This window comes from Neopsephotus bourkii, unplaced genomic scaffold, assembly GCF_033783945.1.
Source record: "Neopsephotus bourkii isolate Nb327-2 ecotype Australia unplaced genomic scaffold, CSIRO-AGI_Nbou_v1 NB_1107, whole genome shotgun sequence".
Lineage (NCBI taxonomy): Eukaryota > Metazoa > Chordata > Aves > Psittaciformes > Psittacidae > Neopsephotus > Neopsephotus bourkii.
In genome coordinates, this window is record NW_026901594.1 from 118,433 (window position 1) to 134,266 (window position 15,834).

At 42.1% G+C, this 15,834-nt stretch overlaps 1 long non-coding RNA gene across 1 annotated transcript in view; it reads left to right on the top strand.

The window, feature by feature from the left end:
* Positions 1–8,796: 8,796 nt before the first annotated feature.
* Positions 8,797–15,834, top strand: part of LOC133217122 (uncharacterized) — a 55,927-nt gene continuing 48,889 nt past the window's right edge. Inside the window, exon 1 of the long non-coding RNA XR_009726807.1 lies at positions 8,797–8,972. This is a non-coding gene — a long non-coding RNA (uncharacterized LOC133217122). The remainder of the gene's footprint in view (positions 8,973–15,834) is intronic.

The window sequence follows — 15,834 nt, forward strand, 5'->3', positions numbered from 1 at the left end:
CAGTGTTCATTGGAGGTGAGTCAGGCTAGCAGAGGGGTAGGGGGGAAAGAAACGGGCAGGGCAAGGTGCACAAAGGCTGCCACAACAAGACATGGATGGGACCAAAACCCAGTGCCTGCACAGCACATAAGCAACCACCAAGAATATAAACTGTGCCAGTGCACAGGGTTTAATAAATGGTTGTGTCAGGAGGCTGCAAAGATGCCTCTTATTCCTGGAAATGTAGCTGCTGAGCAAGAAGCCCTGGAAGATTAAATCGTGTTTGATAATGGGGGTCACAGATCGAGAGTGGAGAGAAGAAAAGAAGGGAACTCGTGTGTGGATGGAACTTAAAGGGACCTTTTGCATTGGTGTCGCAGTTCAGATGTCAAAAGAAATGGGAACCTGTCAAGAATGGCCATTAGTACTTTCAAGCCCTGGTCACTCAAAAGATGTTATACAAAACTGATGAATTCTGAGAAAAAAAACATAGTTTGTTGAATATATAAACTTCTGAAATGGTATTTGAAATGATAAAATTCTTCCAAGTCAAAATGTTTCCAAACTTTCTTGGTTAGCCTAGTATCTGTTGACTTATCTGTAAGAGTCTATTTAGAGGTTGTCCTTCATGCCCTGAAAGGAGTCCAAATTAACTGCTCACCCAGAGGCAATGAAGACTCTATTTGGGACAAACCTTATATACACGGCACCGATTCTTTCAATTTACTGTAATATTGCTAGAGTCAGGCAGCTGTCCCTGGCAGCATAGTGCTCAGTAGTACATGTAGATATGAAGAAGTTTGTCTGTAGGAGTTCAGCCCTGAATCTTTGGCCACATTTGAGAGTCCTGCCCATAAAATCTTCTTTAGAGCAGGGAAATAAAGAATATATACATGTAAGTGTGCATGATTTTCTAGTTATGTATGTGCAGAGTTATATATAAGAACTGTATGACTTTAAAACATCTATGCAACTGTAAACTACATTTATAATTACAGCTACAGAACTGTACAACTACAGGTATAAATACATGCACACACTTGCTTTTTCTTGTAAAAACTCAAAAATCACCCTGACAAATGCTGTGACATGATGAATTCTAAAACATTTCCAGAGGCTCCAGATAGCTGCAGTACTAGTTGGAACTCTCTAGAAGCTTGTTTCTTCCTTTTCTTTGCTCTCTGGTACTATGCTGAAGCTGTGCAGACCTTGTCAGTGTTTTTCACTTACTGACTTCCTTCTTAACATGTTGTGGGGCCATCATAATTTCTGCAACAAGCAAAACATTAGTTAAGTAAATCCCCCCCCCCCCCCCCCAGCTCTGCTCTTAGTTCACCCCTCTGCATTACAGCCAGATGAAGGGAACTGCTTATGGCCGTAGACAAACTTGGTAGCAGAGCACTGAATGAACACCAGATCTTTTGATTCACAAACCAACTAAATAACTGTTTTGGCAATTTAGCTAAATTCAAAAAATGCCCAGCATTGCTGATAAGATTCCTAAAGAATGTTTGGAAGCAAAAGGTAGTATTTGCAAAATGCAAATGCATTCCAAGGTTACATTCTCAACTTCATGAGCAGGAAAGGCAAAGCAAGAAGGCTGCAATTATACATTTATATATATTTATAAATAAAAATATATATTTAAAGAAAAGGATGGCCCCAAACCTCTATTCTTTCTAGTGTCTGGTGGTCGTGATCTCTACATGGGGCCCCTCAGTTCAAGAAGGACAGGGACTTGCTGGAGAGAGTCCAGCGCAAGGTAACTAAGATGATTAAGGGAGTGGAGCATCTCCCTTATGAGGAAAGTCTGAGGGAGCTGGGTCTCTATAGTTTGGAGAAGAGGAGATTGAGGGGTGACCTTATTAGTGTATATAAATATATAAAGGGGGAGTGTCACGAGGATGGAGCCAGGCTCTTCTCAGTGGCAAACAATGATAGGACAAGGGGCAATAGGTACAAACTGGAACACAAGAGGTTCCACTTAAACTTGAGAAGAAACTTCTTTACATTGAGGGTGACAGAACACTGGAACAGGCTGCCCAGGGAGGTTGTGGAATCTCCTTCTCTGGAGACATTCAAAACCCACCTGGATACATTCCTGTGTAAACTTATCTAGGTGTTCCTGCTCCAGCAGGGGGATTGGACTAGATGATCTTTTGAGGTCCCTTCCAATCCCTGGCATACTGTGATACTGTGATACTCCAGGCACCTCTGGTATCACCTCTCAGCAGTACCACCTCACACTGTATCATAGCAATCTGAAGGCACTGCAGTGTGGTGGACTTAGAACTGCTTTGCGCTCAGTGACAGAGAGACAGCTCTAAAAAAAGCTCCTGAAGTCCATGGATGAGCAGGGCTGTCTGTAAGGGAGATGGATGACTCCCTCCTCAAAAGACACAAAGGATTTCCAGTAAACAAGGCTTCCAAAAGAGACTCAAACAAAAATATCTTCAGACTTACCATACCTTTCTCTACTGTATGCCTTCTTTGCCATTTTGGTGTATTACTTTCAGGTTATGGAAGAAAGATAGAGCTAAGGTTTGAGAATCTAAGAAAGAAACCTGTCCCTGGCTCCCAAAACGATATGTAAGGCACACATGCAACGTGACCTAGTCAACCAAGAGGAGACTTACTCTGGGGCACAAGACCCACTGCAGGCTATCCCTTCCCTGTAGGACTGGTTCTGAGCTGTGCAAGGTAAAGTAGTCCACATTCCTCTAAAACAGAGCAGAGGAATCACTGTCCAGAGCTGCAGGTAAGCATTGCATTTGTGCATCAAGCGAGAAGTAAGCTCTAAGGGTGGATGTCAGCCTTCATCCCTGGAGTACCTGGACCCCTCCACCTTCCTCCTAAGGCAGCTGGGGGACAAGTGACCTGGAAAAAAATGCTGGTCTACGTAACAAGTGTTTAACAGGAAGACAGGCACAGAGTGGCCCCATAGAGTGGGGAGGCTGGGAAGCAGAGCAGCTATTATGGGATACAAGAATAAACGGACCTGATAATCATCCAGATGGAAAGGAAAATTAAAGGTTAATAACTTATCCAATTAAGTCAGCCTATTTGTCTGCTTCCAGAGTATCCATAAGCAGATCACAAATCCTCCTCATTTATTCTCTATTTGCATTTTCCCAATGAGTATGTTGCAAGACTGATTATACTATATGATCTGCTCCCCCTTTCCTTCTCCTGCCAGCAGGACTCCTTTAAATGCCTTTTCTTTCCCTGAGAGTCTCTCCCCCTCTGTTGTCCCCATCGACACCGTTTTGCACACTGAAATTCCTCAGTATCCTTTCCTGAGCCCCTTCAGGTATTTTAACAAGAGCCTTCTGTAACTGGCTGCTACTGGCCTCAGGGCATTCTTTTTCCCTTCTTTTCTGGCTGAATTTTCTATAGTGAGGGCACAGGAGAGACTGGAGTAGCCCTGAGGCAGCTGTAATGAAGAATTAGCTAAAAAAAAAAAAGTGTTTAAAGCCACACAGGCTTCTTGCTCAAAGGGCCTTTCCTGAGTGTGAGTTCTGTTTAACTGAGTAATGTCCTGACAGTCAGCATGCCCCTCTTCCTTCTCCATAAGACCAGACACTTTCCTGAAGGATACATCTCATTTAGGAGGGTGTCAGTGGGAGCTTCCTGACTGATGTAACCCAGAAAACGATGCTGGTAGGCAAACCTCCTAGCATAGACAGACCTCTGCAACAGTCAATCCATGCAGAAGTATCCCTTCATGCCCATGCATGAAGGACAACCTCTATGCCAGGATGACAGCAAAAAGAAACCCTTCTTTCCCTTTTCCCAAATGTCAGTTTAATCCATTTGAAGTATTTCAGCTGTATATTACAGATTGCTCTGGAATTTTCTGTCATCGCTGCTGTCAGTGACACAAAATAAACAAGAGTGTATAGTGTGTGAACCCACTGTCACCGCTTTCTCTTACGTCTCAGCCAAAGGAAGGAAGTTAGGAGCCTTCTGCTCCAGGAACCTACAACCCAAACCTGCTGCCTCCCATAGACTTGCTGTGAACACAAATTTTCATTGAGGGCACGTAAAATGAATACCCACAGGAAAAAAAGCTATTGTATTCCCTTTAATCTGTAGTACTATCCAGAATTAACAGTATCACTCATTACAATGCTTGTATAACCCCAGAAAGCAAAGAAGGAGAACTATATGGCAGCTGACATCAGTGCTACATGCTTGGCCCAGTGAAAACAGAAGTGCATAGGTAATGCAAAGGCAGATGGATAGACAAATAGACAAACTTACTTTCAATGTATCTGAGACTTATTTGAAGACTGTGATGTTCATTTGTACCTGTTCTAATAGTACTTTGTCCCGTAGGACTACACAGCAAAGTTCGGTGCAACGAATAACGAAGCTGAAGAAACCTAACAAACAATGCAATAAAGTTTATTATGATGTGATGCTAAGAAAGAGAGATTTCACTAGCTGGTGAAGATTTGTACTGGGGATAGATCCACCTTCACATATTTGCAGGATCTTGAATTTCACTGCGAAAAATGCACCCAGCCTGAAATTGGAGTCTATTAGTAAGAACTATTACATACACTTGCATAACTGTCCTCTGTCCCATTCACTGCATTTTTTTCCCTCCTCTGTTTCCATGGAAATGGAAGTAAGAAGGTCAGGAACATGGTCTAGGCAATTGTTTTAAAGATGCTTGAAAGGCTTCACTGCTCCTCAGTTTGATTTTTTTCTGAGAATGGAAATAGGAATGAAAGACACTTTTTGTTATGTTTTGGTGGTATTTAATTTGCATCTGCAATCCCAGGAAGCCAGGAAAGGCTATTTTACTTCCTTCTACACCTAGGAAGAAGATTCTTCTTGGGGAGAAGTGATGTGATGGGCAGCCCTGCTGTTTATTTCTGAACACATTAGCATGGTGCTGTCATGTCACATGCTATGTGACAATACTATGCAGTGCGTAAAATGTCTGAGACAAGGGCTCTATAAGTACCTGGGAAGGGAGCTTCAAGACTAAAAAGTCTGATTGCCCATTATGAAATGGGAGTACTATTTACCTTGGGCATGTTTTGATGCTAGCTACCGTTACACTTGGAAAGTACTTTGAGATCCACCATGGGAAATGCTCTAGATAAAAAGCATTTGCCTTGTTGAGGCTACTAAGCAGAAGAAAGATAAAGGTATTAGACTGCTCTCTTTTGATGATTTTCTCTGATTTTATTGTCATGCTGCTAACTTCCATTTCCATGGAAACAGGGCTAGGGAGGCAGTTTATAGCCATGTACAAGCTATAGTTAGTTGGGAATGACACATGTAAATTTTAGCTGCTGGATGTTGGCTGATATCTGTAAAAATTAAAGCACAATACAAGAGGAACGACGAGGGAAAGGGATGGACACAGGGAAGGATGGGCAGACATTTCAGAGCTGGTGAGCACTTCTCCTTTCTAGTAATTGTTATGGACATTTTGTACTTCCTCTCTATGTAACCACCTGAATTTGCCAGGCCTGGACCTGGACCTGGCCTCCTTTCTGTTATTTCTGTTACAGCTAGGTCACATTTAGTGCCGTGGTGCCGGAAGCCTCCAGAAAAACAGAGGCCCTCCTGTGCTAGAACCATGCAGACCTGGAGCAAGGTACATTTCCATAGCGGGAAGGAGAAAAAAGCCCAGGGAAAGTAGAATGATCTGTCTGGTTTCGCACACAGAGGCTGGTGTAAAATGGTCTTTACCCAGAGCTCATCACACAACTCCTCTCAGCCTGCTCACTGCTTGCTGTACCAGTGCAGAGGCAAATGTGCCTTTGCCACCTCTTTTTCCAATGCTTTCTGTGCTCTTCCTGAACCTGTGATTTCCTTCCAGAAACTGACTTTTTTTGCCTAAGTATTAATTTTAAGTTGCTCTTCTATACCCCAGGCCTACAGCTGTCTACACACCATTGCTTCATTAGCTCTTTTACCTGTATGATTGTATTCCTCCCTCCAGCACTGATCAGACAGAGCACTGGCTCAGCTAAACGTGGTATGGAAGAGTCACCTTTTGCTCTTTGTAGTGCATGCTAAGCCCCAGCCCATTTGCCAAAGCCACCGGTAGTCCTTCAGAGAGAAGTTTTGCCTGTGAATCTATTTTTTCTTAGAGGCTCCTGATCAAACCATTCCTCCTATTAACAGTAGTGAGGCATTGTAATAGCAGGACAAGTCTGTAATCTCCAACTCAAAGACGTGGATATTTTACCTTTGAATTGCTCAGCCTGATAACACTCAGACTGCTTCACCTTTCCACTGAATTCTGTGATCAGTCACCCTCTTTGCTATCAAAGATGTTGTCTGTGTTTTCTTCTTCGTTATCATGTAGGGGCCACAACTCTTTGCTGTCATTGTAGACACCAGTATATCAAAATGGAAATTAATGATGGAATTATTACATTTTAGTTACTTAATCTCAAATAAAGTCTTCTATCTAAAACATATGATATTGAATGAACAAATCTATCTATTCATCACCTTATTGGCACCTTATAGTGGTTATTGAGGAAGGTATTCAGCACTGGTTACACTGGGTCAGAGGTGACCCTTTAACTCACCTGCATTGCAGGAAACAAAGTCCTGTTGCAGGGCAAGAGGATATAAAGTCAAAAACACATCACTGCTCTACCTACTAAGGAGGAAAATAACTGTTACAGCCAAACCCAGGAAACCAGCCCAAAAGCAAATCTCCTGAAGAAAGACTCAATTGATCTTTCTGATGGTGTGGGAAAGGACTACATTTGGGCAAAGTAGAAGGGATGAATTATGTATTGGAGGCTTTAGTAAGCATGCAAAAGGCTTATATGCTTTTCTGTTTGGATACTGTCAAGCCTAAGCAAGACCCAAATCTCATTTAGGATGTGTGTGTCCCCCATTATTTTTTCTTTGAACTCCCAGGGTCTATGTATGACTCTTTTCAGTCTAAGAAGGGGGAGACTGAAGCACCCTAAGTATCCAGCAAACCCAAAAGCTTGTTGTTCTGTAACTACTTAAACATGTGGGTAACCAACCATTCTCTGGTTGGTATGTGTAATGTTGGAGCAGGCAGCATAAAATCTCCTAACAGCAGATAAGCTAAGAACCTCTCACATCAATGCATCATACTAAAGAATTAATTTGGTGTATCACAAAACAATTCGAGTATGTTAGATTTGGCCTTTCCATCCCCCCCCCCCCCCATTTTTGTTGTTGTTGTTGTATTTATTTAGTGCACAAGGGCACTTTTAATCATTTGATGTTCTTCTTTATGTGCTTTCCAATAAGAAGTGAAGCACAGAGACATTTAGGGCATTTTATACTACAGTGAAAATGAATGAAGGGATGTAAATTCCTTTTATGGTATAGCACTATTCCTTTTGTACCTTAAAACTCAACAGAGTAACACTTCTTTTCTGTGTGTTAACCTCTTCTTCCATCTTCCACCTACACATACCCCTTCTTTGCTTCACAGCTGAAGTGTACCTTGAGGGAATGTTGTCCCCTCCTTGGAGCACCTAAAAGCTGGTAAAGAATTATAGTTAAATACCAAAGAAGACTGCTGTCACTGTAGTGCAAGCTGTCCCAAAACCATTCCTGCAGGAAAAATTGGGTTTACATATTGAAAATGAAAATAAAACAGAAGGCATGAAAAATATTAGCAGATCCAGATATCCTCCAAACATTCTCCAAATCCTCTATCATGGATGTGCCAAAGGCAGGGAGATGTCTCAGTTCTCCCTTTGTACCAGCTAGATTTCTTCCCACACTCCAGACTGTCCCAACCTCTACATCCACTTGTCAGCCCTCAATGCTCGCCACTCTCTCCAGAAATGAACTTTGCACAGTGTCGGGGACTGGCAGAAGCATGTGTCAGGCATCTCTGGCACTGCAGAAGCCATTTCCATGTGTAAGCAGCCACACTGAAAGCACACAAGAGGATGTGTTTCCCTTCCATATGTCAGCACATTAACAGAGTCAGACAGCAGAGAAGTGCTGTAGGAAATCAGAGTAACTACATGTAAGTGAAACCTATTCAAACCATAGCTAATGAGAAATACCTATGAGCACCATTACTGAGAGAGCTTGTCAACACCACCATGAAGAAGGTAGCTCACTGGTTCTCCTAAACCAGAGCTTGGACTCTCCTGGGAGCACTTTTTGAACCTGACTAATCCTGTATATTAGGCTTGGTTCCAAAGCACTTCTGAATACTGCAATTATGATGTAACCAGATAAATATTTTCTTTTAAACCTTTTGACTGTCAGGCAAGCCCCTGAGACTAACTCATGATATTGCAACACGTTTGATAACACGTACAGGTTAGCATATACCTCTAGTCTATTTAAAAACATCTGTGCTTGCTCATGGGATATGATACTCAGTTCAGTTCGGAAATTGTTTAAGGTGTTTAAAAGGACACTTTTGAAAGACGTTAATTCTGATTAGCACTACAATAACAGGAAAGGGGTGAACTCTGAGCAAAGACCAAATGGAAGTAATAAAAGATACCTGAGTGACAAACACTGTAGAAAACAAAAAATCTCATTACATAACTCTATATCAAAGGAGTTTGCTCCTGCAGCATTGTAAGAGATTACAGTTCAGCAAGGTGTCTGGATCCTCCAGGCTGTTTTGCCTGAGCTAAAGACTGAGCATTAGATGAGCATTAGGTTCAGCTGACGAGCTGAGAGTGCTGAGCCCTTAGCTTCCAATGGCAGCCCCCAAATGTATTTAACATCCCACATCTGGAAGCAGGAAAACAGAAACTGTCCTATGGCAGCATGCAAGAGCTTGTGCCAACTGTTCTTTGCTGTCTCACCAGGCATCAAATGTGCCACAGGGTGGCGAAGGAAAAGGTTCTGGGAAATGTAGATGACTCAATCATTTTGTGTATGCCTAATGTAGATGACTTCATCCCCCAAAATAACTGAACCCAGAAGAAATTTTAGCAAGCAAAGAAGGCTCCTGAATTCAGTGATTACAACGCAAATGGCATTACATTTGACAGGTGAGTTATTTCTTTTATGCTTCCTTAAAATCTTTTCCATTATAGTCCCTAGACTAGAAGAACTTGCAGGATGCTGTAAAAGAAAACCCTTCCTTCAGGAAAGTTATACTTCCTTGGGATGATTTTCCACCAATTGTTCCAATGGTACAAAGTTATAACATTGCACTCCTTTTACTAGCCTGGGACCTTGATCAGTTTTCTTTTTCTTACGCTGTAGAAATCACCAGGACTCATGGGTGCATGTGTGAATAAAACACATTATTTGCAGTTGAGCCATGTCCAGATTTTTCCTCCATAACACACTCAATGAGAAATAAAACCAAAACACGAAGAGGAAAACATGTCCCAGAACTGGTAGGACCACTGCTACTTCACATGCCAGTGGAGCCTCAGACTACAGCCTCTCATAGCTAAACTAGCCTTCATTACTCTTCTGTGGCCTCTTCTGAGTGTAAGGCTATCCTCTGGACAGCTTACACACCCTAGAAATGAAGACCCTCTCTTTGTGGTGGGAGGAGGCAAAACAGTGATCCTGTTGTAATTCTTCCATTCCTTGCCTATTTCTCATCTGAATAACTAAGTTTGCAAAGAGATTCCTACAGCATCTGGGGATCAGTCAGGGGCACAGTTATGTGCACAGAGACAGAAAGAGCTTTTTGCAGCTCCCCAGACTGTAATCTGTCTCCTTGATCTACTCCCACTGAGTACCGGATAACAGTCCTGATTTTGTTCTCTTAGGAGTCCAGAGGAACTGCTATGAGTTTCAAAGACTGGAGTTTCTGAAACAGAAGTGGCACTTCTCTCTCTCCCTCAGAAATAATAGAGAAGGGGAAGAAAAACAAAAATGGGAAGGAAAGAGAAACCCACAATAACAAGTACAAAGCAGGGGGTCAGTATACAAGGCCCAAAGCTATCTTTCTTTGCTGTGAAAATTAGGTATCTAGCACCACTCAGATACAAAGAACTTAACACAGTTCTGGTTAGCTCAACCAAGGAAAACACCAGTGTCCCTGAAAACATTCCGTTTCCTCTCTGTCTGGCTGGTGATGCTTTCCTCTGGGAAGTGCTCTGGTTCCCTGGTGCCATTCCATATGCTAATACCTCCCTAGAGGCTTAACTGCTTGTCACCTCCATAGCTTCCTTGACCCAGCATGCTCACTCCTGGTGCTTACTGTGCAGCTAGCAACAGAAGTAGAAAAAAATTGGACCCAGGAAATTCTAGAAAGCATTGGCAGAGAAAATAATCAGGAGCCCACTAGGAATCCTTAGCCATCCTGTTACTGAATCATTCCAGCTTTCCATCACACATCTCTGGCAATTTTTATATTTTTTTTAATGGAATGAATTATCTGAAATGTTTCTTACAAAATGTTTCCTAGTTTAAATATTTTAAAATTTATCAAACTACTTTCTACTTGAAGAACTGGATCTCCATATTATTAAAAACTTCCCTTGCTCTACTCATTTCTTTTTATCTCCTTTTTAGGTCATGGGTTTAGGATTTTTTTTCTTTATTCCCCCCACATTCTTTGAAATCTAATTCAAATTGAGCACTTAAGGAAAGAAAGATGATACCGTATTCTGTGCAGTCCTCCTCAGAGTTTATCAAATAACTTGGTCAGTCAAATCTTGGTCAGGAGTTAACACTCTATTGTGATAAATTATGCTAGGTTCTGGAAGCAGATATATGGGCAGTAAGATCTGACCACTGCATTTATTCTCTAAGACCCCTCACAAAACCATTTATCTAAAACTGCAAACCTATCTACAGAAGCTGTGGATGAAGTTCTTAGATTAAGAAAAGGGAGAAAAATGCCATGGTTTCAGAAAGGTGCAGAGGATTGGAGTGCTAATGACAGAACCAAGAACAGAAACTGGAACAACCATTTCATAATGATGGTTCACTTTTTATTAGCCTCTCAAAATGATGTCAATGATTTCAGATAAGTATGGCCTCACAATCTTCCCTGTGGTGGAGCAATTATGACCTGCTACTGAAAAAGTGGCCTGTTTTCTTCGTCCCAAGGAACTGCCATCTCATGATTCAAGCCAGGAAGATGAATCAGATGTTTTTGTGGTCTCTTTCTGACTTTGCGTGACTGAGGGAAAATCATTCAGCCCCTCTGTGATGCAGTTTCCTCATCTGTGGAAATAAGAGAATGCCTGTTCATGCAAGAGACACTGCAGATACAATTGCAAAGTGCACTGTAAGCAGCGGGACAGGGAGCTGCACTACACTGAATGTGAAGATTCATTCTGTACAACCTCTGAGTACCTTACCACTAACCAACCATGTCTGCCAAGCCTTCAAGTCTATCTCCCCAAAACTTTGGTGTCCATAAATTCTTTTCCACAGGCTTACAAACATAGAGCATGCTTCTGGAGCTATTATCAGTGACAAACTGAACTTCAGCTGTGTGCCCCAGACCTATTTTTTTTTTAGGTCTCCTGCTGGCTTTTTTCACTTGGGGACTTTGTCTTAGGAAAGGGTTAAGCTTTAGGAAAGGCTTTTTTTGGGTTGTGTATGCTGTAACCCAGAAGGACATGCTGACTTCAAAACCCTGCTTTTCAGCAGCAGAACTGTAAATATGTGTGGCTTGCACTTCAGAAATGGCTACAGAGTCGAAAGCTGGGCTGGGTGCTAGGAGGTTATTTTTGTCATGGACGATTATATTTGCAGTTGTGCATGGTCATGAAGATGAATCAGACTTTATGCTTTTTGGCAAAGGAGAAAGCCTGTGGGACTCAGTTTCAAAAGACTCGTTCAATGAATCAGTTACCCTGAGGGGCAATACCGGCAGTTGCTGGTGGTGCATAGTGAGCTGGGTAGGAAAGGAGGATGTCTGTCATTGACATACAAAACAAAGGCAGTCAGTTTCGCTTAAAACACAAAGGATATTAACATCGTTTACTGTTTGTGTATTAAGGGCCTGCTTTAACATCTCTTGGTTAAAGAGAACAGCTCCTCAAACTGATGAAGGTTTATCAAGCCATGCAGATAATCACTCTAAGGCCTTCTCCATGTGAAGATACACATCAAGGGAGAGATTCATCAGTCCATCCTCTCTGCATGGTTGTGTGTGTGTGTATCTTGCTCACATAGGAGCAAGTAGGTGATTGTCAGCATTGTTTATTCAGCTGTTTTTCCCCATCAGCACTGCAGCTTGCATCTAGCCCTAGTGCCCTGTGTCTTCTAACTGTCGATCAGCAGTGGAAAATTTGAACTATTACTGCTAGGACATCTTGAATCTAAAACAGCATCCTGAAAAGAAAAGCAGCCACAAAAGAGCACATGGAAGTTTTCATGTGGAAAGGAAATGAATAATTGCTCTTGCATAAAAACAAAGCAAGCTATTAATCTTACCTGCAAGCCAAAAGAGGGAAACTGCAAAACAAAAAATACCCCCTGAAACGAGCAAACCAAAATCTTGGCCTCATCTGGAAGTGCAGCCAACTTGAAGAAAACCTCATAGTGCAGCTCCAACAGTTGCCTTGCAAGAGACACAAGCAAGAAGTAAGTCAACCTGCTTGTAGAAACTCAGGCAGTTGCAAAGGAAGCAAGAGTCTCTTCCTGGAGAAGAGAAGGCTGCATGGAGACCTCATAGCAGCCTTCCAGTATCTGAAGGGGGCCTATAGGGATGCTGGGGATGGACTCTTCATTAGGGACTGTAGTGGTAGCACAAGGGGTAATGGGTTAAAACTTAAACAGGGGAAGTTTAGATTTGATATAAGGAGGAAATTCTTTCCTGTTAGGGTGGTAAGGCACTGGAATAGGTTGCCCAGGGAGGTTGTGAATGCTCCATCCCTGGTGGTGTTCAAGGCCAGGTTGGACGAGGCCTTGGGTGATATGGTTTAGAGCGAGGTGTCCCTGCCCGTGGCAGGGGGGTTGGAACTTGATGATCTTAAGGTCCTTTCCAACCCTAACTATTCTATGATTCTAAGAGTTGCAGAGCCACTTCAGTTTTGAGAAGTTGCATCCTTTCTCCATGTGCTGCAAGTGCAGGAAGAAATTCAGTACTTTTTACTGGCTTGGGTCACTGCTGTTTTTCTACAGGTTGTTCTGGACACTGTAAAGTTGGTAACATCTATTATATGCTCTGTAGTATATGCCTTTTAACGCTACATAATGTGCATGCACATAACAAAAATACAGAGAAACATATCATATAGCTTCAAGGTGGGTTAATCTGAAATGCCGTATCTTTGTGAAAATCTGTTGAGAGAGAGGATTCAGTGTACCAAAGCACCAAATATTAGGCAACATTTCTCAGCAGAGGAAAACCTACCTGGTTCCATGCAACCCTGGCAGTATGAAACTGTCTTTCTCTTTTCATTTTTTCTTGTAATTTTGTCTGACTGTGGTGCTTTAGTGACACTGGCTAACCTCTTAGCTCCCTTGTGTCCACTATGTGCTTCCACCAAACCACATTTAGTGCTGTTCTCTGGCCATAAGGACATCACAGTCTGACCCTTTGTGCTTATCCTTCAGTTTGAGTTTTTATTAATCTGAATAAAAGATATGTTTTACTTTCCAGTTTATTGATCGGTTGTGTACAGTTCTTAGCTTGGGATAAGAAAAAAGTTTAATGAAAGCAGTGCTGCCTCCTCCCACACGGAGAAGGATAGATTCTGTAATTGCACATGACACTATATGCTTCTGCTACCCCTCAGTGACCACAGAGGTAAATCTAAACAGATACAGACAATAACACTGCAGCCTACCCATGCTAAATATTATTCAAGCAAGCCACTATCCATCCATGTGCTTCTAATTCTCATCAGCCTGCCTGGAGAGGCAGTTTCAGGCATTATAGCCATGCTCCTCTTCCTCATGTGGAAATGATTGGCAGCTAAAGTGGGTCATCTCTTTACCATTAGGTTCATGGGAAATTTTCTTCCACAGATGGGTCATTATATAATGGCTTTACTGCAGAGTAATGTACGATTACTGTTCTTGAGATGCTAAAAAAAAAAATCAGATAATACTGCTTAGTCCTAAGCAGTTATCAGGTTTTGCTTCAGTATGTTGGAAATCCTTTGCATAGCAGAAGCCTAGAACACATGTATATATGATTTAGATTGTACCTAACATAAAAAATGGTAACAGAAATTTGCTGATGAGGGTGGTAAGTCACAAGGCATTTATAAGTAAAGTTTATATAATTTCTTAGGAAATTACTTTCCCACTCTTAAATGAGTACAGAAACATCCCAGAGAGAAGCACATCCACATAGGTGAGACAATATAGACTGTAAAAGGCTTCCTGGAGGCTGGGAAGGGAAGGGTGCTTGGGATACAGCTAGTTTTAGGAGGGCCATGACAGGAAGGGCGCTGGAGGACTTCAATACTTCTGTAAAAAGCCTTATCAGAGGTGCCATTTTAGGGCTGGAAAGGAGCTGAGCAAGGAGGTAGGGCAGTGTCAGGCTCTGATCCAAGGCTCTGCTGCCTCCTGCACCCTACAGTACTGAGCCTGTTCCGTGAGGATTCATACCCAAAATAGGAGCAGGGGTCCACACACTTATAAATAGCCAGTTACCAATACTGAGAAAGCACTGAGCTTTAGCACTGTGGTACACACTCAAAGGATCTGGAGAGAGACAGGAAGATTCTATAGTACTGCTGTTTGTTGCATGAGTCTAAAGTTTAGCTCCTCAGGCAAGAACTCTGGTTGCTGAGAGCTGGTGGAGAGCTCATCCTGGCCACAGCTGTAACACAGTCTGAAAATGGTATCTTCATCTGTGCTCAAATCCAAAGCTAATGTAATCATCAGCATTGTGTTTTTAGCATGGGGTTATATTTGACCCTTTTCTCTGCTACCATCCCTTATTTGTTTAATGTCAGAGTGTGTTTGGAGTTGTACAATGGGAAAATTAAATACAATCCCTGTACTGGTGATGTTATGTTCATGGGACTGCTTTGCAGTACCCTAAGGACCTCTAAAAAAGTTTACTTCTCAGACTGCATGTAAGAAGACCTAATTTACCCAGGAACTTTTGATGAAGTCTGGAATAAGACCACAGTGCTGTCTCAGTTATCAGCCCGAGTTCTTACCTTTTGTAAGTCTGAAAAACATTCACTTTTTGAGCTGAAAATGTTCGTCTCTGTTTTCTGGTCAAATAAATTAGTGAGCTTTATCATTTCAATTGTCATTGAGTTATAGAAGAGTATAAAACATGTATCTTTTTTGTGTTGTAAAACAAATTCTTGCCATGCAGTTGGGGTTATTTCAAGCTAAACAACAGCAAAAAAAAAGCCCATCTGAGATCTCAGAAATAAAATCTGGCTGGGCCCCAGTTCAACTACGGATTGATCCTTTGTGCTGTCCTTGCTCAGGAAAATAATTTAGCATGGGCTTACATCCCCTTCAGGTCCATGCTAAAGTTATAGCTAAATGTGTGACAAATTATTGTGTGGGATAGGGATGGTTTATTGAATTGTGTCCCAGCTGTATTTCTTGTCTGGAAAAATAAAATGTCTGAACAGAAGCTGGGATAAAACTAGGTTCATAGGACAGAGAAGAGACAGGGTAAGTCTGCAGTGGCACACCGAAACAAAGTCTCTTTACCCAGGATACCTAGAGCAAGACTTGCCCCAAGTTCTTGCTGTAGCTCAGCAATTCCTACAGCCGCAGAATTTGGGAGGTGAAGAGGGAGCATGGCTGTGTCATGTGGGGTTGCTGGCCTAGCACTGCCCACAAAATATTCTCAAAATCCAGGCAGTCCAGGACAGACAGAATTATTAGATGCATTTTCCTCTTCAGATCCTCCAGTTTTCCTCACCCCACTATAACAGACCAGGGAGCCACGAGCTGTTCTGCAAGAACATTTTTGCCCCAGGACTCTGCATCTGCCCCACAACCATT